The sequence below is a fragment of the Mobula birostris genome, chromosome 20 (assembly GCF_030028105.1).
Source record: "Mobula birostris isolate sMobBir1 chromosome 20, sMobBir1.hap1, whole genome shotgun sequence".
NCBI classification, from domain to species: Eukaryota; Metazoa; Chordata; class Chondrichthyes; order Myliobatiformes; family Myliobatidae; genus Mobula; species Mobula birostris.
Window position 1 is genome coordinate 64667304 of NC_092389.1, and position 23696 is coordinate 64690999.

Genomic DNA, 23696 nt, shown 5'->3' on the forward strand with positions numbered 1-23696 from the left:
GCCCAGCGGTGTGAAGGGGCAAGCAGTGACAATCAGTGGGACTGTGGAGAGGGCAGTGGGGCAGAAACCTCTGGGCAGGGAACAGGGAGGAGGTGTGTCCGCTGGCAGGGTTGCAGTGAGTGGTTCGGGAGGGGAAAGGGGAGGGGCCAGGTGCCTACAATTCTCGTAGTAGTCGTAGACGGTCACGTAGGCATCCTGAAGATTCTCCACCACGAAGACTCGGTGAAGAAGTGCAAGCACTTCGACAGGCAGGAACTTGTGCATCTGTAGGCCGAGCGGTGGGTTGGCGATTTAGTACGAGATCTCCTCCGCACGTCCCCTGCTCTCCCAGTGTCCCAGACGCACAATCCCCCCTCCCCTGCAACCGTCAGGACCAAGCTGAGACAGATGGGACGGGGTCCTCGCCACTCACCTCTGGAATGTACACCAGCAAGTGCCCGTCCTGTGTCTCTGACCTGCTCACACAAGGATGGCTCGGCTTCTGTAGCAGAGAGAGAGTTATTTATAAAGATGAAAAAGATCAAATATCAGTTGTTGTTTTTTTTTTTTCTTTATGTCTGCATGAGGCGGTCCCAAGTCCGGCTGTGAACATAAGAACATATGAAAAAGTAGCAGAAATAGGCTGTCTGACCCGGCGAGCCTTCTCCGCCATTCAAAATGATCATGGCTGAGCTGGCCATGGATTCATCTCCGCCTACCTGCATTTCCCCCACAACTCTTAATTCCCCCAATATGCAAGCGTCTATTCAAACTTGTCTTAAACATATTTACTGATGTAGCCTCCACTGAGAATTGGGCAGATAATTCCACAGATTCATCACTCTCTGGGAAAAAGAAGTTCCTCCTCATCTCCATCCTAGATCTACACCCCCGAATCTTGAGGCTATGTAGTACTCCAAGTGTGGTCTGACCAGGGCCAGTTATAGCTGTAACATTACCTCTCAGCTCTTAAACTCGATCCCACGGTTGATGAATGCCAATGCACCACATGCCTTCTTACCCACACAGTCAACCTGCGCAGCGACTTTGAGTGTTGTATGGTCTTAGACCCCAAGATCCCTCTGATCGTTCACACTGCCAGCAGTCTTACCAATAATAGTATATTCTGCCATCATATTTGACCTTCCAAAATGATGGTATCTGGGTTGAACAACATTTATCTGGGTTGAACGCCATCTGCCCCTCTCGGCCCAGTTTTGTATCCCGTCGATGTCCCGCTGTAACCTTTGACAGCCAGTCACACTCTCCACAACACTGACATCCTTTGTGTCATCAGCAAATTTAATAGCCCATCCCTCCACTTCCTCATTTCAAGTAATTTATAAAAATCACGAAGAGAAGGGCTCCCAGAGAAGATCCCTGAAGCACAGCACCGGTCACCGACCTATATGCAAAACATGACCCGTCTACAACCACTCTTTGCCTTTTCTGTGCAAGACAATTCTGGATCCACAAAGCAAGGTCGCCTTGGATCCGCATGATTCTGGGTCCCTTTGGGTGTTGGATGTGCGTCGACATATCGATTTGGGGATGCGTGCACATCTCGGGAGGTGTCGGCAAACCTGGGGGTCGATGACTGAAGGGCTTGCACATGGATTTAGAGGTGCGCACAGATTTGAGAGCGCTGCTAGATTTGGAGCTGCACACAGATTTGGAGCTGTCAGTTAATTTGAGTGCTCCATGTAAGTACATAGGTTTGTTGGTGTACCCACTGATTAGCGGCTGGACACAATTCTACGTGTATTGGTAGATTTGTGGCTGCACTTGGATTTGGGGTGTCCTGAACTTTGAATTTAGCCTTGCATTTTAGGGGACTGCACATGGATTTGGAGATGTGCACTGATTTAGGAAGGGTCGAAGAATATGGGATTGCACACGGAGTTGAGGATGTGTGAGACTTTGGTGTGCCGACAGATTTAGGATGTCATTGCACTTTGAACTGTTTTTCTTACTAATCTTTTAAGGTAGAAGCATTTATTTTGTAACCTGTTTGAAATTTTTCTTCCTCTGGGTACTGATGTGCATATTTCGGAGTCATCGGTTTTAGGTTGCGCACGGATTTGGGGTTTACAATGATTTGGGATCATTCTCTAATTTGCGGGCGCACACGGATTTGGCGGTCCATAGTGATTTGGGGATGCGCTCTGATGTAGGCGGATGTTTAGAATACGCCAATCAACATGAATTTAGCGGTGCATGCAGATTTAGTGAAGTTTACGAGTATTTCGGTGTACAGATTAATTTGGTGATACCAGCCGATTTGGAGCGTCTTTGGGTTTGGGGATGCACACGAATCTCGGGATTTGGGGGTTTTGGCAAATTGAAGGCTTCACACACATTTGGTATTGCCGGCAGACTTGGAGATGCGCACCGAGTTCGGGTGTGTCAGATTTGGTGTCGGCGTTTTGTGGTGTCTGTTAACTTGGGGGTGCACACAGATTTGGGTATCTCCGTAAATTTAGGAGTTTATCGGCGAACGTGGTGTGCATATGGAATTTGGAGTGCGAAAGGATTTGGTATAATCCAATGTGTATGTCGGGGTGCCTGCTGATTTGGGGCTGTGACGAATATCAAGGTTCTTTCATTCGTACAAACATTAGCAATAAATGCAATTTGAATTTATGGTTCAGGCAGCCATGATGTGAAGTGTTTGAAGTCACTGTTACTTGGAGAATCTAATTTGAATGTGGGGGTTGCAGAGTTTTAGCGGTGCGCGCAGATTGGTGATGCACAAGATTTGAAAGTGCGTGAAAGCACACACACAGGCACTCTCGCACACAGACACAGAAACACACACACACACACACACACACACACACACACACACACACACACACAGTCGCACACACGCACAGACACACACTCAGACACACACACAGACACACACAGATAGACACACACAGACACAACACACACAGTCACACACACAGACACACACACACAGACACAACACACACAGTCACACACACAGACACACACACACACAGACACTCGCGCACACAGTCACAGAAACACACACACACACACACAGTCACACACACACAGACACACACACACAACACACACAGTCACACACACAGACACACACACACAGACACACACACACACACACACACACAGTCACACACAGAGACACTCGCGCAGACAGACACACATGCACACACATACAGATACTCGCGCGCACACACACACACACAGACACACACACACACACACACACACAAAACACACACAGTCACACACACAGACACACACACAGTCACACACACACACACACACACACACACACAGTCACACACACACACACACACACACACACACACATAACGGAAGTTTCATCTACCTTTCCAGCTCTCCGCCATGTTCTTTGACATATGTGGGGTGATATGATTAAGAAATTCTCACCCCACCACCACTGGACTGTTGAGTTTTATGGCCATGCGGTAGGGTGTGGGGTAGTTTTGGGACGAGGCCCCAAATGTTCTAACTATGACTAAGTCAGTGAAGTAGTTGGAAGGTTTCATGGATCGGAAAGTGGTTATTCATGTCGCCACACACAGACAGCTTACAAAGGACCCTCTAGGTCGAGTCCACAAAAACACCAACTACATCAAGAGTTTATACCGTTGACGAGAATGGCAATAGTGGGCGATTCAATGCAATTTTACAGACTTTATTTCAATATTCTGTATTTGATAAATGATTTCCATTTTCCTGAAGTACATATTTACAGTGGAAGCAAATGCTATTGATAAGACACCTCGAAGGTTCTGATGCTGTTACTGGGACAAAGTTACTCACACAGCTGGTCTAAAAATTAATTCACTAAATTAATCACAACCTGTCACCGCGGGGATGGCACCTGTCTGATGTAATAGGTTTCTAAATAAGTTAAGGAGTTTTATTATACAATATGTTGAAGTCTGTCCCTGTGGGGTCGCTAGATGGTGTTTATAAACCCGGGACATGTGGTGCTTCAACATTTCATTCCAATAGACCGCCTGAGGCACAGGGGGACACATTGCTGCGCAGGGGAAATGTCGGCAATGTTGAAACGGTACTACAGTGTGCAGAGAATATTGTACCTGCTCATTGCCGTCACTGGAGTTCCTGGTGAGTGAGCAGAGCAGTTTATGTTTGGTATTTCCGTGTGTTAACCGGTGTGAACCTGTTTATGATCAATCGACAAGCTTCCAAGTTGATGATCTTTGCATAGATATCCGTCAAAGATATTTATCCTGTCAATTCAATATCCTGATTATTTCATATTTAATGACAAGATGAACGAATCCCCGGTCTCTCCTCTAACTCAGGGGATCGACCTGAACTTTGTTTTTCCCTTTAATATTATCTTGTCCAGATTTGTCCCAGTACCGGGGCGGGCAACTCTCCTGGACGGTGTAACTGGGAGCCTTTTAATGGGACCTTGTCCAGAGTTGTCCCACAGCTGGAGAACGGAGGGTCCTCGTGAAGGGGTGACTGGGATGGGTTTACATTGTGAAGTTCACTTGTATTGAGTTATTATTCAGACAGAACCCCTGGTCCAGTGTTTCACGTTTCCCGGTGGAGTCTGGCACAGATCACCTGAACCAGTGTCCATGCATCTGCTGCCGCGTGTTATCGAATTGAACTGTGCTGGAGAATTAATCCGTTAACGGAGTCATTCAGTCTCTGGTTACCAAGTTGTTCCTGAGACCCGTCGTAAATTGGGCGCTGTATCGACCTGAAGATAGGTCTCGCCCCGAATCGGTAGTTTTTTTTTTTGGGTCCCGCCACTATTTCGCGTGCGTTGCTCCCCTCTGTATCCCTTCTCGGTCCAATCAGACGCTGAGCTTCAGGAGGCCTGGTCAGTCACGGTTAAATCAGTGAAACCGGCTCCGTCAGTGACTGGAATCGGGATCAGCACCGATCCTTGTTGTTCATACAGCTTATTTTTATCGTCGACGATTGTTCACACATCGTCGTATCTTCATGCTGAAAAAGGCAGGTCAGAGACAGTGTGACCCGTGTCCGATGTTAGATTAGCAGCCGTTCACAGACTCTGGCACGCTTGATCTTTAGCTGAAGTCCGATCCCTCTTTAATTCCTGGAGAATGTGTTCAGTAATGCTAGGGTCGGTTCTCCCCCACCCCCACACCTCTCTCTCTCTCTCTCTCTCTCTCCAGTCAATTTAATGGCGATTGTGATCCTGTCCCGGGGAAAGTGCGGCCTCTCTACCTGCACCACTCGCTACCTGGTGGCCATGGCAGCGGCGGATCTACTGACTATTGTCACCGAGGTCATTTTGTCTCGAATCAATTGGTATTACTTCCCGTGGAATTTTCTGGACAGCACCCCTGTCTGCAGTGTTATCGATTCACTGACGTACGCAGCCACAGACTGTTCGGTCTGGTTCACCGTCACTTTCACCTTTGATCGGTTTGTTGCCATTTGCTGCCAGAAGCTGAAAACAAAATATTGCACCGGGAAAAATGCGGCTGTGGTTCTGACAACAACCGGCGTGCTGTTCTGTCTGAAAAACATACCCCGATACTTCACGTTTGAACACAGCGTGATCATCGATAACGTACCGTGGTTTTGTAGAACCAGGGACAATTATTTCACTGACCCCGGGTGGGTAGGATATGACTGGCTCGATACGGTTTTAACTCCGTTCCTCCCTTTCGCTGGGATCCTGCTGCTCAACGCTCTGACAGTCAGACACATTTTAGTGGCCAGTCGGGTCCGTAAGGGGCTGAAGGGTCAGAGCAAGGGGGAGAACCGCAGTGACCCGGAGATGGAGAGCAGGAGGAGATCTGTGGTTTTACTCTTCACCCTCTCCGGCAACTTCATCCTCCTGTGGATGGCATACGTTGTAAATGTCATATATTATCAGGTCGCAGGAAAAGGATCTGATTTCATTGATTCCGAATGGATCTTTCACTATGTCGGAGTTTTGCTGAGGAATTTCAGCTGCTGCACGAATACATTTATTTACACGGTGACTCAGTCGAAATTCAGGGAGCAGCTGATCGGCGCGGTGAAATATCCGGTCACCTCGGTGCTTCAGTTCATGAATAAAGCCGCGTCCTGAGCACTAGCCAGTGCGGGCCGCTGTGTGTCTCCAGCCCGGGCTCTGGTTCCTCTCATTCACCGCCTGATGGCCAAGGTGTTATTTCCGGGCGGGTTTTCCCCGCTACCGGTAGCTCCGGGACATTCGGGTAGTCTGTGTGGTGGAGGGAGGGGGCGTGGACGTGAGGGAGTAAAACACCGTCATGGTGACTCATAAACTCGGTGTCCCGCCATATGCCAATCAATGTACTGCTCCAGAATGCCGCCCAGCATTTGTTCTGTGGATATGTCTATCTATTCCCTTTCCTGCTCAGTACCTCACAGTCTGACGTCCCCAGACAACTGTAGGGCTGGTGTGATACTGGGTGGCCAATCCACTGCCAGTTCTCTAGTCTCCAACTTCCACATGAATAACGGGCTAACGTGAAAATATAGGGCGGGGTTTGGATAAACACTGTTTTTTTTTAAATTGGTGAAAAGCCGCCCCATCTTAATGACCGCCTCTGCTACTAATGACTGACGACAATAGCTGAAAGCAGATTGTAGCTGGGAGATTAGTATCCAAGGATACATATAGTATGGAAAAAACAGGCTGGAAGGCAGAGGTGGTAGCGTAGCTCTGTTTGTTAAAAACAAACAAACAAACAAACAAAATCAAATCATTAGAAAGAGGTGATATAGGGGCGGAAGGTGTTGAATCATTGTGGATAGAGCAGAGGAACTACAAGGTGAAAAGACCCTGCACAGACCATGCAACCGCAGTGAGGATGTGACCTACAAATTACAACGGGAGACAGTGAATGCTTACCGAAAGGGAAATGGTAGAATAGTCATGGGGGATTTAAATATGCGTGTAGATGGGAAAAATCAGGTTAATCCTGGATTCCAGGCCGGGGAATTTCTAGAGTGCCTTCGAGATCGCTTTTTAAGGCAGCTGACGTTTGAATCCACTGGAGCATCTGCTGTCCTGCACTGGGTGTGGGGCAATGAAGCGAAACTGATTGAAAACCTGAAAGCAAAACAACCTTTAGGGGCAAATGAGCAGAATGTTTCTCAGTTCACCCTGAGGTTTGAGAAGGAAAAGCAAAAAACAGATGTGCTGGTATTACAGCAGAGTGACGGTAATCACAGAGACAATTACAATCGGCCAGAATTAATCGGAAGGGAACACTGGCAGGGACTACGGCAGAGCAGCAATGGCTGGAATTTCCGGAAGCAATTCGGAAGGCTCGGGATAAATACATCACAAAAGAAGAAGAATTTCGCAGGAATGTCAATGCCAGCATAAAAATCTAAGAGAGGCGATATAATTGAGTAAAAAAAAAATAATGAGAAGTTAGACAATTCGGAAGCTTATGAAAACCAAAAGAAGTCAACTAAAAAGTCATTAAGAACGTAAAGATGGAATACGAATTTAAGCTAGACAGTGATATAAAAGAGGACACCAAAGGTTTCTTCAGCTACATGACGTGCTAAAGGGAGGAGAGAGTGAATTTCCGGCCGTGGGTAAACGAGAATTAGTAATGGGGGCAAACGAAATGGTGGACTGAATCAGATTTTAGGAGTATGGGCAAAAAATTGGCAGATGGAGCACAGTGTCGGGAAGTGTATGGAAGAAGAAATGAAAGGGTTAACTATTTTATAAATGGAAGGGAAATGTATTGTAACACGCGCTTCCTCTTGGCTTAATCAAGGGGTGACAATCCCCCTGCCCCGCCAAATTTAATAAATCTCGTCGGGGTGGATGCTGCGCGATGTGTCCCCTGTTATAAATCAGTACCCCGAAATAACAAACAGTACACAATTTGCGGTTAAACGATTAAGCTGTATAACTATTACCTTGACTACATGGTTAGTAGAGAATATATATATATATATAAAATGGAAATAAGGCACCAATCTGATTAAACAGTCCTGTGCGCACGAAGTTGGAGCTCACGCAGTTCAGTTGTTCTTCTTCCTCCATCGATCTCCTCCTTTGGGTCTCCGCTCGGAGACGACCCCGTTCGGCGATCCACCACATTTCTCCGTTCGCGTCTTCACTCTTCATCTCTCTCTCTCTCCTTTTCGCAAAAGCCCGCAAAAGCAGCTGCTTCCAGAATCACAAGACAGGGCAACAAAATCCTGATTTGCTAACATGCATCAACAGTCCGGTTATCTCCGCCCATAACCAAAACATTGCTGCTACAGAGAAACCATTCCTTCAGCAGTGAACATTGCAAAAAGAAACATTACATAGCAGTGAACCCTTACAGCGCGTTACACTCTGCCCCCAACCACCAAATTTAGTCATGTCCTCATGACGTTGAGATAGTTCGACAACCCCTCCTACAAACACAAAGTCCAATCCAGATGCAAAAGGCAGTGTCATAGCTCGCCACAACAGCAGAGATCACGCACTGTTCCCCAGGCGCTACATAGGCCAACCTACGGTGGTCTACACATCCGTACCTCCTCACCTAACTCTTCAGACTCAGACGCTACTGGTGACACTTCGTGTCTGCTTGCGGAGTCCTCCCCCACCCCCACCCCCACAACTCGGAGCCCTCTGTCCCGTGTCCAGGCCCCGCTTCCTCTCCTTCAATGTCCTGCTGTAACCCAGGCTGCCCACAACTCACCCACCCCCTCCACCTCACCTGACTCAGGGGGGAAGGGGCCGGGGCTTTCTTCCTCAATCAATGGGGAGTTAGCGAAAGGTAGCATGTACCTCACATCCAGATAATCATCCTCCGATTCAGCTTCCCTTTCATGGGCGCGGCCCGGCCCAGCCTATCCCGCTGTGGGCCCTGCAGTTGCCCTGCGTTTTCGCAGAGTCCTCTTACTAGGTGTAGGCTCCAAGTCGGGCTGTGGGTCAACCTGCACCTCTTGTCCCAGGGGCAGCAGGTGGTTCCGATGAAGAATCTTGACAGGCCCCTTCTCGTTTCACCTGGAAAATCGGTAGGTTTGGCATCTGACTCTCCACCACATAAGGTGTGGCCGCCCAGCAGTCAGCTATCTTGTACTTTCCAGGTAGCCCCAAATTCCTTATGAGGACTCGGTCTCCCGGCAGGAGTTGGGAGAACCTCACTTTCTGATCATACCCCCTCTTATTTCCTCGATTCTGCTTGGCGGCTGCAGCCCCAGCCAATTCATAAGCGCTTTTGAGCTCAGTCCTGATATCACACAAATACTTCAGATAAGGCTTCGGTGGTAAGTCACCCTCATCAGTCCCAAAACAAGGGTCAATGGGCAACCTCCCCTCGCGCTCAAACATCAGATAACATGGCGAGTACCCAGTAGCTTCATTTCGTGTACAGTTGTAACAGTGAACCAGATGCACAATATGTTGACTCCACCTGCTCTTCTTGCTGACCTCCATGGTCCCGAGTACGTCCAGCAAGGTCCTATTAAACCCCTCAGGCTGGGGATCGCCCTGCGCGTGATAGAGCGTGGTCCTCGACTTCTCAACTTCAAGCATGCCCAGTGACTCACAGATGAGTCTGCTCTCGAAGTCCCGTCCCTGGTCACTATGTATCCGCCTGGGGAGGCCATAATGAACGAAATACTTCTCCCACAACACTTTTGCCACCGTAGTCGCCCTCTGGTCCTAGGTAGGAAAAGCCTGAGCATATCTGGTGAGGTGGTCCGTGATGACTAATACATTCGCCGTGTTGCTGGCATCGGGTTCTATGGACCGGATATCCACACACACCAGGTCCAGGGGCCCTGCACTCTGTAAGTGGGACAAAGGAGCTGCCCGCGTAGGCAGTGTCTTCCGGCGTATGCAGCGAATGCACGACTTGCAGTATTCTTCAACCTCCGACTTCATTCGGGGCCAGTAAAACCGGTCGCTGAGCAATCCATAGGTCTTCTTCACCCCCAGATATTCAGAATCATCATGAAGTGATTACAACGCAATCCTCCGATACCTCTCAAGCAGAACCAGCTGGCAACGCCGGGTCGGACCTGTCATGACGTGACCCGGGATAAGATCTGGCTCTTCAACTCCAATCGAGGCCACTCTTTCAGTAATGGAGGCACCGAAGCGTGTTTTCTCTTCTCTGTCTGAGCCGTGTCTCAATTTTCTACCGCAGACCAAATAGTGCCAATGCCCGGGTCATCCCGCTGAGCAGCCGCCACTTCCCCAGAACTCAATTCCGGCAGCAGTGAGGTCACAGTGAACCTGGGGAATGACGTCATCGGAAGCCGCCCATTGATCCGCTGCTCGATCCGGCCGCTCCTTTTCCTCTGCCTTCACGGTGATGGCAAACTGACACAGGGCCGTCACCCCAGGGGCAGGAGCGCTCTCCCCCTCCACGTCCCTGTCCAGTCCCTCATGTACCTGTCACCCCAGGGGCAGGAACGCTCTCCCCCTCCTCGTCCCTGTCCAGTACCTCATGTACCTGTCACCCCAGGGGCAGGAGCGCTCTCCCCCTCCTCGTCCCTGTCCAGTCCCTCATGTACCTGTCGGGACAAAGCATCCGCATCAATGTTCCGGCTCCCCGGCCGGTGCTTCAGGCTGAAATCACAGGCAGACAACGCTGCCAACCACCGATGGCCTGTCACATCCAGTTTCCCCGAGGTCAGGATATAAGTTCGGGGGTTGTTGTCCGTCCTCACCTCAAACTTGGCCTCGTACATCAGTCACTCAGCTTATCCACCACCGCCCATTTCAACGGCAGGAATTCCGACTTGTGCGTGGGATCGTTTCACTCGTACAGCGACAAACTCCGGCTGACAAACACCACAGGCCTCAACCCGGTGCCCTGATCCTGATACAGGACGCTCCCTAAACCCTCTCGGATGGCATCTGTGTGCAGTACTTACGGCAATCGGGGGTCCGCAAAAGCCAGCACCGGCGCCTGGGTCAGCAGCTCCTTCAGCGACTGAGAAGCTTCCTCACATTTTACATCCCACCTCTGCCCAAACGGCTCTGACGGGTTTAGATATTCTCCACCCTCCTGTCCTTTCCCCCCTCCCTTTCTTCCCCAGGGGAGGGTAACCACATAGAAGCTGATTCAAGGAGTGGTTCACTTTGGTGTAACCCGTCAGGAATCTCCGATAATAACCACAGACCCCAGGAACGAGTGCAGGGCGCTGACAGTCTGGGGCCTTGGCCAAGTGGTCACCACTTCTATCTTAGCATGGTCTGTCCCTATTCCATCGGTAAGATTATGTGTCTGACTTAGATAACAGACGTTTTACAGAACTGGCACTTGTCCAGGGAAAGTTTTAACCCTTCATCTTTCAGGCGGCCGAGCAGCTTCAGCAGGTTCGCTTCGTGTTCTTCCAAGGTGGATCCAAATACTATGAAGTCATCCAAATACACCAACACCTCAAGCAAGTTCATATCCCCCACCGTCTTCCCCATGACCCGCTGGAAGTTTGCAGGGGCTCCCGATATGCCCTGGGGCGCCTTTCAAACTGTTAGCATCCCAGGGGACATATAAATGCCGTTTTCTATTTGTCGGCCTCACTCATGGGGATCTGGTAATATCCACACTTCAAATCCAGCACACCAAACCACTTTGCACCACTCAGACAGGCCAGCGCGTCTTCGAGCCTTGGAACCGTATACTGGTCAGGGAAGGTGCGCCTGTTCAGAGTCCTATAGTCCACACACATGCGTACCTTCCCGTTCTTCTTCCAGGCTACGACTATTGGGGACGCATAGGGGCTTTGGGACTCAGTGATGATCCCAGCTTCCTTCAACTTACACAAATGCTGCTATACGTCTTCCACGTCTGCTAGTCGCCGCGATCTCTCTCTAAACGGGGTGTCCTCGGTCACCCGCATACTGTGACGCGTGCTCTTGGAACAACCCACATCAAACTCGACAATGGAAAATGCACCTTGCAGCTTCAACATCTTCTCTACCAGCCTCCTTTTCCAACCCGGCGGCACCGGGGAGTCCCCGAAGTTGAATGACTCAGCGGTCAACTTCCCCCGCTTTTCCAATACTTTCTCCCCGGAGTGCCTCACGGGGGCGCTAAACATTACCGTCACCAGGAACAAATGCGCCAGAGGCATCCCCCGCTTGAAGGTGACCTCCCTCTTCGTAGTGTTCCTGACGATCACTGCCATCCTGCTCGCCTGTACAAGCGAGGGCTTCTGCAATTCGGGCCTCACCAGCACCCCAGCCAGAAACCCCGACACCCCCTTGTGGTTCTCCAGAGCGTCCACTAAGAGGGTTTCTCCCTCAGGCATTCCGGGAAATATGGTGGGTCTCCATCACTCTCGCTACCTCCCCGGGCCATACCACCATTGGTTTCGACTGGGTGAACCACACGGTCCCTCGTTTAAATTTGGTATCCAGCCCAATGCTGCCACGCACTTCCTCAAGATCACCTTGATACACTGGGAGCACGGACAGGGTCCCCAAAAATCTCTCACCCGCCTTCTCCTTACAGGCCCCCATGAGCCTCCTCACCAGAGGGATGTTGGTCCCCACCAGAATTGAAACGCAGCTCTTCTCAACAGGGAAACCAGCACCTCTATATCAAGACCCTCAGACACTCCCACATCGGCCTCCGAGAACTCCAGTTTGACTGACAAATAACCGTGGTATGGATAATCACCAGCACTGAGACCCCAAATCGCCAGTGCACTGAATGGTGTCAAGGGTAAATGCTTCAGATACCGGTTGTAAAACGAATGGTACAGTAACGTGACCTGCGATCCCGTGTCGAATATGGCTTTAGCGTAAATACTCTCTATCCGTAGCGACACACTGGAGTGTGGTCCCACTAAGCCTTCAGGAATAGGGTCTTTTACTTTCGGGAATTCCTTGGTACATTGCTGGGAACGTGTTACCCCAGAGACACCGGGCCGTTCCCTCACTGGGTCTCCTCTAGGTTTTCCCAACGACTCTCCCTGCTAAGGTACCCGGGGGCTCACTCTCCTTCTGGCGTGAGACCTGCTGCCAGCAGCCCTCCGCATTGTTCATCCCCTTGGGGAATCTGCAGCCCCGCCCCCCCCACATCAGCCCCAACATATGGCGGGGGGGGGGGTTCACACCCGCTTATAACAACCGACGCATCTCCGTTCTCAACTCTGCCACAATCTTTTCTACCGCTCCCCGGGGTAGACTATCTGTGGTCACTTCACCGCAGGAGACACTACCGAGGACTGTACCCTGCTGACTGAATCCTCCCGTGCTTCCGCCGCGTTCTCCTCTTCCCGTACCTCTCTGATCAGCTCAACAAAAGATGGAGGGGACGCGTCTTACGAGACTGTCAGAGACTCCACACAATCAGATCATGGGACACTGCGCCCCTGGCTATCTGGTCCATTCTTAACCGATCCACCTCAGCCGCCTGTATGACCCCTCTGTGCCGCAACCAATTTAGCTGCCTCTCTAGCCGTAAAAAAAAAAGCAGAAACCTTCTCCCCCTGCTCCTGACGCATGCTTTGAAACCCCACCAGGACCTCCACTGGGCTTCCAGTCGGATCAAAATCATTGCCCAGTGCTTGTTGATAACTGACAGCTGTCGCTACGGGATAATGTAACCTGAGAACTCTCTCGTCAGCGGCCCGCCCATTCAAACTTTCAACCAATCGCTGTCGCTTTTCATCATCCGAGCATTGCCACTCATCGAACAACTGAGAGGTCCGTTCCGCCCACGTCTCATACTCCTCCTCCCCTTTAGGTGTGGGTGTTATTCCAGAGAATAGGTGGAGCCCGCCAAAATTGGGACTTGGAATCTGAATTTTCCATTTATTCGCTAGAGAAGTAAGGGTGGATACAACCTCAGAATTCTCATTCTTCACCAGGGGACGTGGACTAATTAGACCTTCCAACTCCGACCACTCTTTCCCCTCACTCCTCAGAAATGACAGAACCCTGTCTTTGAAATCTCCGCCGCCGGCTACCTCAGCGCTGGTCTGCATGAGAACAAGAGCTGCATCCGCCATTTTATCAAGTCTCCGCTCACAATCACAACTTCAACAGAACTTAACAGTGGAATTAACAATTCATCCGGAGTACAAATATCTGCCCCACTGGTTCATTTCTCAGGGTAATTACACAGCATCCAACAGAATCAATCCCGAACGTAGCCCCCACAATTGTAATTCTCGCTTTGCCTAGCGGCTTAATCTAGGGGGTGATAACCCCCTTCCCGGCCAAACTGAAGAAATCTCGTTTGGATGGATGCTGCCCGATGTGTCCCCTGTTACAAATTAGTGCCCAGAAATAAGAAACAGAACACACTTTGCGATTAAATGATTAAGCTTTATAACTCTTACTTTGACTGTATGGTTAGTAGAGAAACAAAATTGAAAAAAAGGGCCCAATCTTATTAAACAGTCTGTGCGCAAAAGTGGAGCTCACTGATAGGCCGATCGGTCCCCATCGGCCTCCTCCGATCGTCACTGCCCTTCGGACCCTCGCTCTGAGTCCACCCTGTCCGGCAGTCTAGCAAATCTCTCCATTCGTGTCTTCTCTCTCCATCTCTCTCTCTGACAAAATCAACCGCTCCCAGATTCAGAGCAACAAAATCCTGATTGGCTGACATGCATCCCACAGTCCTTTATCGCCAGCCATAACACGAACATTGCTGCTGCAGAGAAATTGTTACTTCAGCAGTGAACATTACAAAGAAGCCATTACATTAGCAGTGAAACCTTACAGCGCGTTACACATAACAGAAGCATCTGGCTTCCCTTGGGCTGTATTCCCTGGAGTTCAGGAGAATGGGGGCTGGGGTCGTGAGGGGAATCTCGTTTAAACATTCTGAATTTTAAAAGCTCTGAACAGATTAGATATGCAAAAGTTATTTCCCATGGTAGGTGAATCTAGGACAAGAGAGCACAACTTCAGGATCGAAGGTCATCCATTTAGAAAACAGATGAGAACTTAATTTAGTCAGAGGGTGGTAAATTTGTGGAATTTGTTGCCACAGGCAATTGCGGAGGGCAAGTCATTGGGTGCACTTAAGACAGAGAGAGATGGGTTCTTGATTAGCCAGGGCATCAAAGGGTATGGGGAGAAGGCAGGGGAACGGGGATGACTGGAGAATTGGATCAGCCCATGACTGAATGGCGGAGCAGCCTCGAAAGGCCGAATAGCCGACTTCTGCTTCTATATCTTATAGTCTTAACTGAGTTGACTGAGTGAATCCATTCCCACATTCAGAACAGGAGAGTGGCATCCCCCAGTGTGAATTCGCTGATGTATTTTAAAGTCAGACAACCGAGTGAATTCCTTCCCACAGTCTGAGCAGGTGAACGGTTTCTCCCCACTGTGAATTCGGTAGTGGCTCACAAGTTTGGATGACTGACTGAATCCCTTCCCACATTCAGAGCAGCTGAAAGATTTCTCCCCAGTGTGAACTCGCTGATGCACCTTCAGTCGAGATGACCAAGTGAATCCCTTCCCACATTCAGAGCAGGTGAATGGCCATTCCCCAGTGTGAAGTCGCTGATGTTCCTTCAGTTGAGCTGAATGGGTGAACCTCTTCCCACATTCTGAGCAGATGAATGGTTTCTCCCCGATGTGGTCCAACTGGTGTGTCAGTAGTCGAGAACGCCGAGTGAATCCTTTCCCACAGTCTGAGCAGGTGAACGGTCTCTCCGCAGTGTGAACAACCTGATGATCTTTCAGCTGAGCTGCATCGGTGAATCCCTTCGCACATTCTGAGCAGAGGAATGGTTTCACTCCAGAGTGGATTTGCTGGTGTCTCAAGAGCTGAGATGACCGAGCAAATACCTTTCCACATTCAGAGCAAGTGAACGGCTTCTCCCCAGTGTGAACTCGCTGATGCTCCTTCAGTACAGAGGACCGAGCAAATACCTTTCCACATTTAGAGCAGGTGAATGACCTCTCCCCAGTGTGAACTCGCTGGTGAGTCTGTAGGTCAGATTTCTGAAGGAATCCCTTCCCACAATCTGAGCAGGTGAATGGTCTCTCCCCAGTGTGAACTATCTGATGTTGTAGCAGGTGATTTCACTGAATGAATCCTTTCCCACAGTCTGAGCAGGTGAATGGCTTCTCTCCAGTGTGAACTCGCTGGTGAGTCTGTAGGTTGGACGATTGAGTGAATCCCTTCCCACAGTCTGAGCAGGTGAATGGCTTCTCCCTGGTGTGAACTCGCTGGTGTCTCTGTAGTTTGGAGGAGTGAGTGAAGCTCTTCCCACAGTCTGAGCAGGTGAACGGCATCTTTTCAGTGTGAACTCGCTGGTGTTCATTCAGTTGAGATGATTGAGTGAACCTTTCCCACATTCAGCGCAGGTGAATGGCTTCTCCCCGGTGTGAACTCGCTGGTGTCACTGTGGCGTGATTGAATGCCTTCCCACCATCCGAGCAGGTCAATGTCCTCTCACTGGTGAATTTTCTGATATACCTTTAGCATCAATAACAGAATGGCTTCTCACTGTCAGAACAGGTGGAGCATCTCACTATGGTGTGAACTTGCTGATGTATCTTCAGACTGGATGACTGAGTGCTTCCCCTCCCTCACACGAAGCGGATGAATGGCCTCTCCCGACTGTGAACTCACTGGCGTGTCTGCGGGTAGCCTGTGAGTGAATCTCTTCCCACACTGAGAGAAGGAGAATGATATCTCACTGCGAACAATTCTCTGGCAATTCAGAAAGTCAGACGTTTGAATTCCTTGTACAATCAGTGCAGTTGAGAACTGATCTCCAGTGAACAAATGCTGGTGTGTTCTCAGCTCCCGGTTCCAGTGAATTTCACACAGTTAAAACAGAAAACTTCATTTCAGAGACAGAATACATTACCAGCTGGGATGAGATACTTCTTCATCTCCAAAGACCGACAACACATGTATTGGTGTTGCAAAGAAAATATCCAGACAGAGACAGAAAAACTGATGTTTTGTTGTGCTTAAGATTCCCGTACACAAGTGCTCTGCAATTTCAAACCTGTAAAAATATTTACAAAAGACATCAATGGTTAAAGGACAATATTTCAGGAGAGATTTTAGTCTGCGGTGAGAACATAAGAAATAGGAGCAGGAGTCGGCCATCTGGCCCTTTGAGCCTGATCTGCCATTGAATAAGACCATGGCTGATCTGGCCATGGACTCATCTCCACCTACCTGCCTTTTCCCCATAACCCTTAATTCCCCAACTATGCAAAGATCTATCCAATCTTGTCTTAAATATATTTACTGAGGTAGCCTCCCTCTCCTTCATTGGGCAGAGAAATCTGCAGATTCACCACCCTCTGGGAAAAGCAGTTCCTCCTCAGCTCCATCCCAATTTCCCCCAAATCTTGAGGCAATGTCCTCTAGTTCTAGTCTCATCTACCAGTGGGAACAATTTTCCTGCCTCTGTCTTATCTATTCCTTCCATAATTTTACATGTTTCTATATGATCTCCTCTGAATGTGAGCTCTGGCGTCACAATTTTACCAATTTCAACACAAGCTGGGGGTTGTCAACTTGAGATACACCTCAGGATGCAGTGGTAAGTGAGGCAGAAAATTGCTGAGCCTCTGGTGATGATCTTTGCACATCAATAGGGAGAGGAAAAGTACCAGAGGATTAGAAGACACTGTTCCCTTTTCAAAAAAGAGAGTAGAGATAAGCCAGGAAATTACAGACCAGTCGCTCTTACTTCAGTGGAGGGCAAGTTGTTGGAGAAGCTCCTGAGAGGCAGGATTTATGAGCATTTGAAGAAGCATAATCTGACGTGGGATAGTCAGCATGGCTCTGTGTAGGGCAGATCGTGCCTTACGAACCTGACTGAATTCTTTGAGGATGTAACAAAACACACTGATGAAGGTAGAGCATTGGATGCAGTGTGCATGGCTTTGAGTAAGACTTTTGATAAGATTCCTCATCGGAGGCTCATTCACAAAGTAATGAGGCAAGGATTCAAGTAGACCTTGCTTTGTGGCTCCAGAATTGGCTTGCCCACAGAAGCCAAAAGGTGGTTGTAGATGATTTGTATACTGCATGGAGGACGGTGACCAGTGGTGTTCCACAGGGATGTGTTCTGAGACTCCTTCTCTTTGTGATGTTTATAATTGAACAATTGACCAATTGAATAATTACTTTGGTTCTGTCTTCACTAAGGAGGACATAAATAATCTTCCAGAAATAGTAGGGGACAGAGGATCCAGTGAGATGGAGGAACTGAGCGAAATACATGTTAGTAGGGAAGTGGTGTTAGGTAAATTGAAGGGATTGAAGGCAGATAAATCCCCAGGGCCAGATGGTCTGCATCCTAGAGTGCTTAAGGAAGTAGCCCAAGAAATAATGGATGCATTAGTGATAATTTTTCAAAACTCGTTAGATTCTGGACTAGTTCCTGAGGATTGGAGGGTGGCTAATGTAACACCGCTTTTTAAAAAAGGAGGGAGAGAGAAACCGGGGAATTATAGACCGGTTAGCCTAACGTCGGTGGTGGGGAAACTGCTGGAGTCAGTTATCAAGGATGTGATAACAGCACATTTGGAAAGTGGTGAAATGATCGGACAAAGTCAGCATAGATATGTGAAAAGAAAATCATGTCTGACGAATCTCATAGAATTTTTTGAGGATGTAACTAGTAGAGTGGATAGGGGAGAACCAGTGGATGTGGTATATTTGGATTTTCAGAAGGCTTTTGACAAGGTTCCACACAGGAGATTAGTGTGCAAACTTAAAGCACACGGTATTGCGGGTAAGGTATTGGTGTGGGTGGAGAGTTGGTTAGCAGACAGGAAGCAAAGAGTGGGAATAAACGGGACCTTTTCAGAATGGCAGGCAGTGACTAGTGGGGTACCGCAAGGCTCAGTGCTGGGACCCCAGTTGTTTACAATATATATTAATGACTTGGATGGGGGAATTAAATGCAGCATCTCCAAGTTTGCGGATGACATGAAGCTGGGTGGCAGTGTTAGCTGTGAGGAGGATACTAAGAGGATGCAGGGTGACTTGGATAGGTTGGGTGAGTGGGCAAATTCATGGCAGATGCAATTTAATGTGGATAAATGTGAAGTTATCCACTTTGGTGGCAAAAATAGGAAAACAGATTATTATCTGAATGGTGGCCGATTAGGAAAAGGGGAGGTGCAACGAGACCTGGGTGTCATTATACATCAGTCATTGAAAGTGGGATGCAGGTACAGCAGGCGGTGAAAAAGGCGAATGGTATGCTGGCATTTATAGCGAGAGGATTCGAGTACAGGAGCAGGGAGGTACTACTGCAGTTGTACAAGGCCTTGGTGAGACCACACCTGGAGTATTGTGTGCAGTTTTGGTCCCCTAATCTGAGGAAAGACATCCTTGCCATAGAGGGAGTACAAAGAAGGTTCACCAGATTGATTCCTGGGATGGCAGGACTTTCATATGAAGAAAGACTGGATGAACTGGGCTTGTACTCGTTGGAATTTAGAAGATTGAGGGAGGATCTGATTGAAACGTATAAGATCCTAAAAGGATTGGACAGGCTAGATGCAGGAAGATTGTTCCGGATGTTGGGGAAGTCCACAATGAGGGGCCACAGTTTGAGGATAGAGGGGAAGCCTTTTAGGACCGAGATTAGGAAAAACTTCTTCACACAGAGAGTGGTGAATCTGTGGAATTCTCTGCCACAGGAAACAGTTGAGGCCAGTTCATTGGCTATATTTAAGAGGGAGTTAGATATGGCCCTTGTGGCTACGGGGGTCAGGGGGTATGGAGGGAAGGCTGGGGCGGGATTCTGAGTTGGATTATCAGCCATGATCATAAAAATGGCGGTGCAGGCTCGAAGGGCCGAATGGCCTACTCCTGCACCTATTTTCTATGTTTCTATGTTTCTATGTAACATTGCATTCGCCTTTTTCACTACTGATTCAACCTGGAGGTTAACTTTAAGGGAATCCTGTACGAGGACTCCCAAGTCCCATTGCATCTCAGAACTTTGAATTCTTTCACCATTTAAATAATAGTCTGCCCGTTTATTTTTTTCTGCCAAAGTGCATAACCATACACTTTCCAACATTGTACTTCATTTGCCACTTCTCTGCCCATTCTTCGAATCTATCCAAGTCTCTCTGCAGACTCTCTGTTTCCTCAGCACTACCGGCCCCTCCACCTATCTTCGTATCGTCAGCAAACTTAGCCACAAAGTCATCTTTTCCATAATCCAAATCGTTGATGTACAATGTAAAAAGAAGCGGCCCCAACACTGATCCCTGTGGAAACAGTCCAAACATTCCACTAGTTAATTATTTAATCGCAATCTGTCACCACGGGGATTGCACCTGCCTGACGTAATTGGTTTGTAAATAATTTTAAAACAGTTATTGTTAAATCTGTTGAAATGTGTCCCTGTGGAGTCGCTAAATGGTATTAAAACCCCAGGCATGTGCTGCCTTAACATTTCATTCCGAGAGATCGCCTGTAGCACAGGGAGACAAATCACTGGACAGAGAAAATGTCTGCAATGTCGGATCGGTACAAGAGTGTGGAGAAAATATTGTACGTGTTGATTGCCGTCATTGGAGTTCCTGGTGAGTGAGCGGAGTAATTCATGTGTGGTATTTCTGTATATTAACCATGTGAATCTGTTTATGATCATTTGACAAGTTTCTAACGTGATGATCATTGTACAAATATCCGTCAGAGATATTGATCCTGTCAGTTCAACACTCTGACATTTCATATTTAATGACAAGCGGAACGAAACTCCAATCTCTCATCTAACTCACGGGATCGACTCGAACGTTGTTCTTGCCTTCAATGACATCTTGTCCGGAGTTGACCCGGTGTGGGGACAGGCAGCTCTCCCGTAAGCTGTGACTGGGAGGGGTTTACATTGTAAAGTTCACTGTTTCTGAGTTATTGATCAGAGAGAACCCCTGGTCCTGTATTTCATGTCTCACTGTGGAGTCTGTCACAGTCGGATCTCACTGTATGTCGGTCAATAACTGGGTCTGGTCACCTGATCCAGTGTCCACGGATCTGCTGACGAGAGTTATCGAATTGAACTGCGCTGTAGAATTTATTCATTAGGAGCTACTCAGCCTCAGGTTGCCAAGTTACTCCTGCTTTCCCTCGGAGACGCGTCGTAAATCCGTGCACTGCTTCGTCCTCAATAAGGATCTCGGCCCGATGCAGCCTGACCAGCTGAGTCCCTCCAGTATTTTATCTGTGTTGCTCTCGTCTCTGTCCATTCTTGGCCGCATCAGATGCTGAGTTTCCAGAGGCCTGGCCAATCACGGGTAAATAGGTGAAACCGGCCCTATTAGCGACTGGAACCGGGATAATCGTTGTTGTTCATACAGCTCGTTTTTATCGGCGACGATTGGCCACACTGTGGAAAGCAGGTCAGAGACAGTGTGACCCGTGTCTGATGTTACATTAGCAGCCGTTCACAGACTCCAGCACTCCTGAATCTTATCTGAAACCCAATCCTGTGTTCATTCCCGGAGAATGTGTTCAATAATGACCAGTGTCCGTTCTCTCTCCCTCCCCCCTCCCGCCCCCCTCTCTCTCCAGTGAATTTAGTGGCGATTGTGATCCTGTCCCGGGGAAAGTGCGGCCTCTGTACCTGCACCACTCGCTACCTGGTTGCCATGGCAGCGGCCGATTTACTGGCCGTTGTCACCAACGTAACTTTATATCGAATAAGAACATTTTACTTCTGGTGGAGTTTTCTGAGCATCACCCCTGTGTGCAGTGTTATCGATGTACTGAAGTGCACAGCCACAGAATGTTCTGTCTGGTTCACCGTCACTTTCACCTTTGATCGATTTGTCGCCATTTGCTGCCAGAAGCTGAAAACAAAATATTGCACCGGGAAAACTGCGAATGTGGTTCTAACAACAACCGGCGTGCTGTTCTGTCTGAAAAACGTTCCCCGATACTTCACACGGGAACCCTGGGTGATCATCGACAATGTACCGTGGTTCTGTTATCTCAGGAACAATGTTTTCACTGAGCCCGGGTGGGTAGGATATGACTGGCTCGATACGGTTTTAACTCCGTTCCTCCCTTTTGCTGGGATCCTGCTGCTCAACGCTCTGACAGTCAGACACATTTTAGTGGCCAGTCGGGTCCGTAAGGGGCTGAAGGGTCAGATCAAGGGGGAGAACCGCAGTGACCCGGAGATGGAGAGCAGGAGGAGGTCTGTGGTTTTACTGTTCACTCTCTCCGGCAGTTTCATCCTCCTGTGGATGACACTGGTTGTAAATGTCATATATTATCAAGTCTCAGGAAGAGGACTCGATTTCAATGATTCTGAACAAATCTTTCACCACATGGGTATTTTGCTGAGGGATTTCAGCTGCTGCACGAACACATTTATTTATGCGGTGACTCAGTCGAAATTCAGGGAGCAGGTTATCAGCGCTGTGAAATATCCGGTAACCTCGTTGCTTCTGTTCATTAATAAAGCTTCGTAGTGTGCATAAACCAGAGGAAACTGCAGTGTCTCTTGCTCAGTCCCCTGCTTCTCACATTCACCGCCTGATCTCCCAGGTGTTATTCCCGGGCGGATTGTCCCATCGACCGGTAGCTCCGAGACATTAGGTGAGGTGTATGTGGTGGGAGTGGCCAGGCAACTAGCTGGAGACTCATTACTTCATTAGACTCGCCAGATGTCAAAGAACAACTCCGGAATGCCGGCGACCCGTTGGACTGTGGATTTGTTCATCTCGTTATAGTCCCGCCCCGTAGACTCACAGACCAACATTCGCACAAGGCGTCTGATGCTGATTGGCTGTTCCAATGTCAATCATTCCAGTCTCCTCCGTCCCCTGAAATGAATGGCCGACGTGAAATAGAGGCGGTATTTGGATAAACGTCCGTCGAAACTCCAACGTCAAGGCAAATTCCGGCTACCATCTGGACTGGAGTGTTTGGCAGAGAATTGGGAAATAATACCCTCACTGCTTTTTCTTTCTAACGAATGCTACCTTATCCCCCAAAGCCCTATAGGTTATACTTAATTAAACACAATACCGTCAATGAAATTAAAGTCACTCCCATTAATTAAGAAAGTTTTTTAAATAAAAGCAATCAACCCCCAAAGATTACAATGAGGCCTGCATTTGATTTCCTTTTGCCTGATATGTTTCGCCCTGAATTAGTATGTTTTCAACTGTTTGGGGTATAGGGGGCTCTGGATAGAGGTAGTACTTTTGATGTCTGGCATGCTGCACCCTACCCGACAGGGTGGGCGGGCATCACTGGTCCTCACCCATCTCCTAATTCTCTCACATGTTGGCTCCAAGCGCCATACCCCGGTAAACCGCTTCAGCTGGCGGACTAAACCACCTGAGGGGATGGTGTTAACATGGCACCACTGGGTGAATGAATTCTATGATGAAGTCACCGGCCGGAACGGAAACGTCCTTAGATGAACTACAACGGCCACAAGTTCACGACCAAGTCGAGCCACCTAGTTCGAGGAAATCGGCTGTGGTTAAACCTGGACAGGGATGCCCAAGATTCGCCGCATGATGAGCACACCAAAAATCTGGTGCAAAGCTTGTCACGAGGGCGCCTCGACTCCCCCAGGAGTTAAGGGCGGAAGAAGAAGAAGAAGAAGAAGAAGAAGAAGAAGAAGAAGAAGAAGAAGAAGAAGAAGAAGAAGAAGAAGAAGAAGAAGAAGAAGAAGGAGGAGGAGAAGAAGAAGAAGAAGAAGAAGAAGAAGAAGAAGAAGAAGAAGAAGAAGAAGAAGAAGAACCATAGAACCATAGAAACTACAGCACAGAAACAGGCCCTTTGGCC

The 23696-nt window shown here is 48.6% G+C and overlaps 2 pseudogenes; both read left to right on the forward strand.

Moving 5' to 3' along the window:
* The first annotated feature begins 4037 nt into the window (after positions 1–4037).
* LOC140185340 (probable G-protein coupled receptor 139) lies at positions 4038–6073 on the forward strand (annotated as a pseudogene).
* An 825-nt stretch (positions 6074–6898) lies between these two features.
* On the forward strand, positions 6899–22366 carry LOC140185045 (probable G-protein coupled receptor 139; annotated as a pseudogene).
* The last annotated feature ends 1330 nt before the right edge of the window (positions 22367–23696 follow it).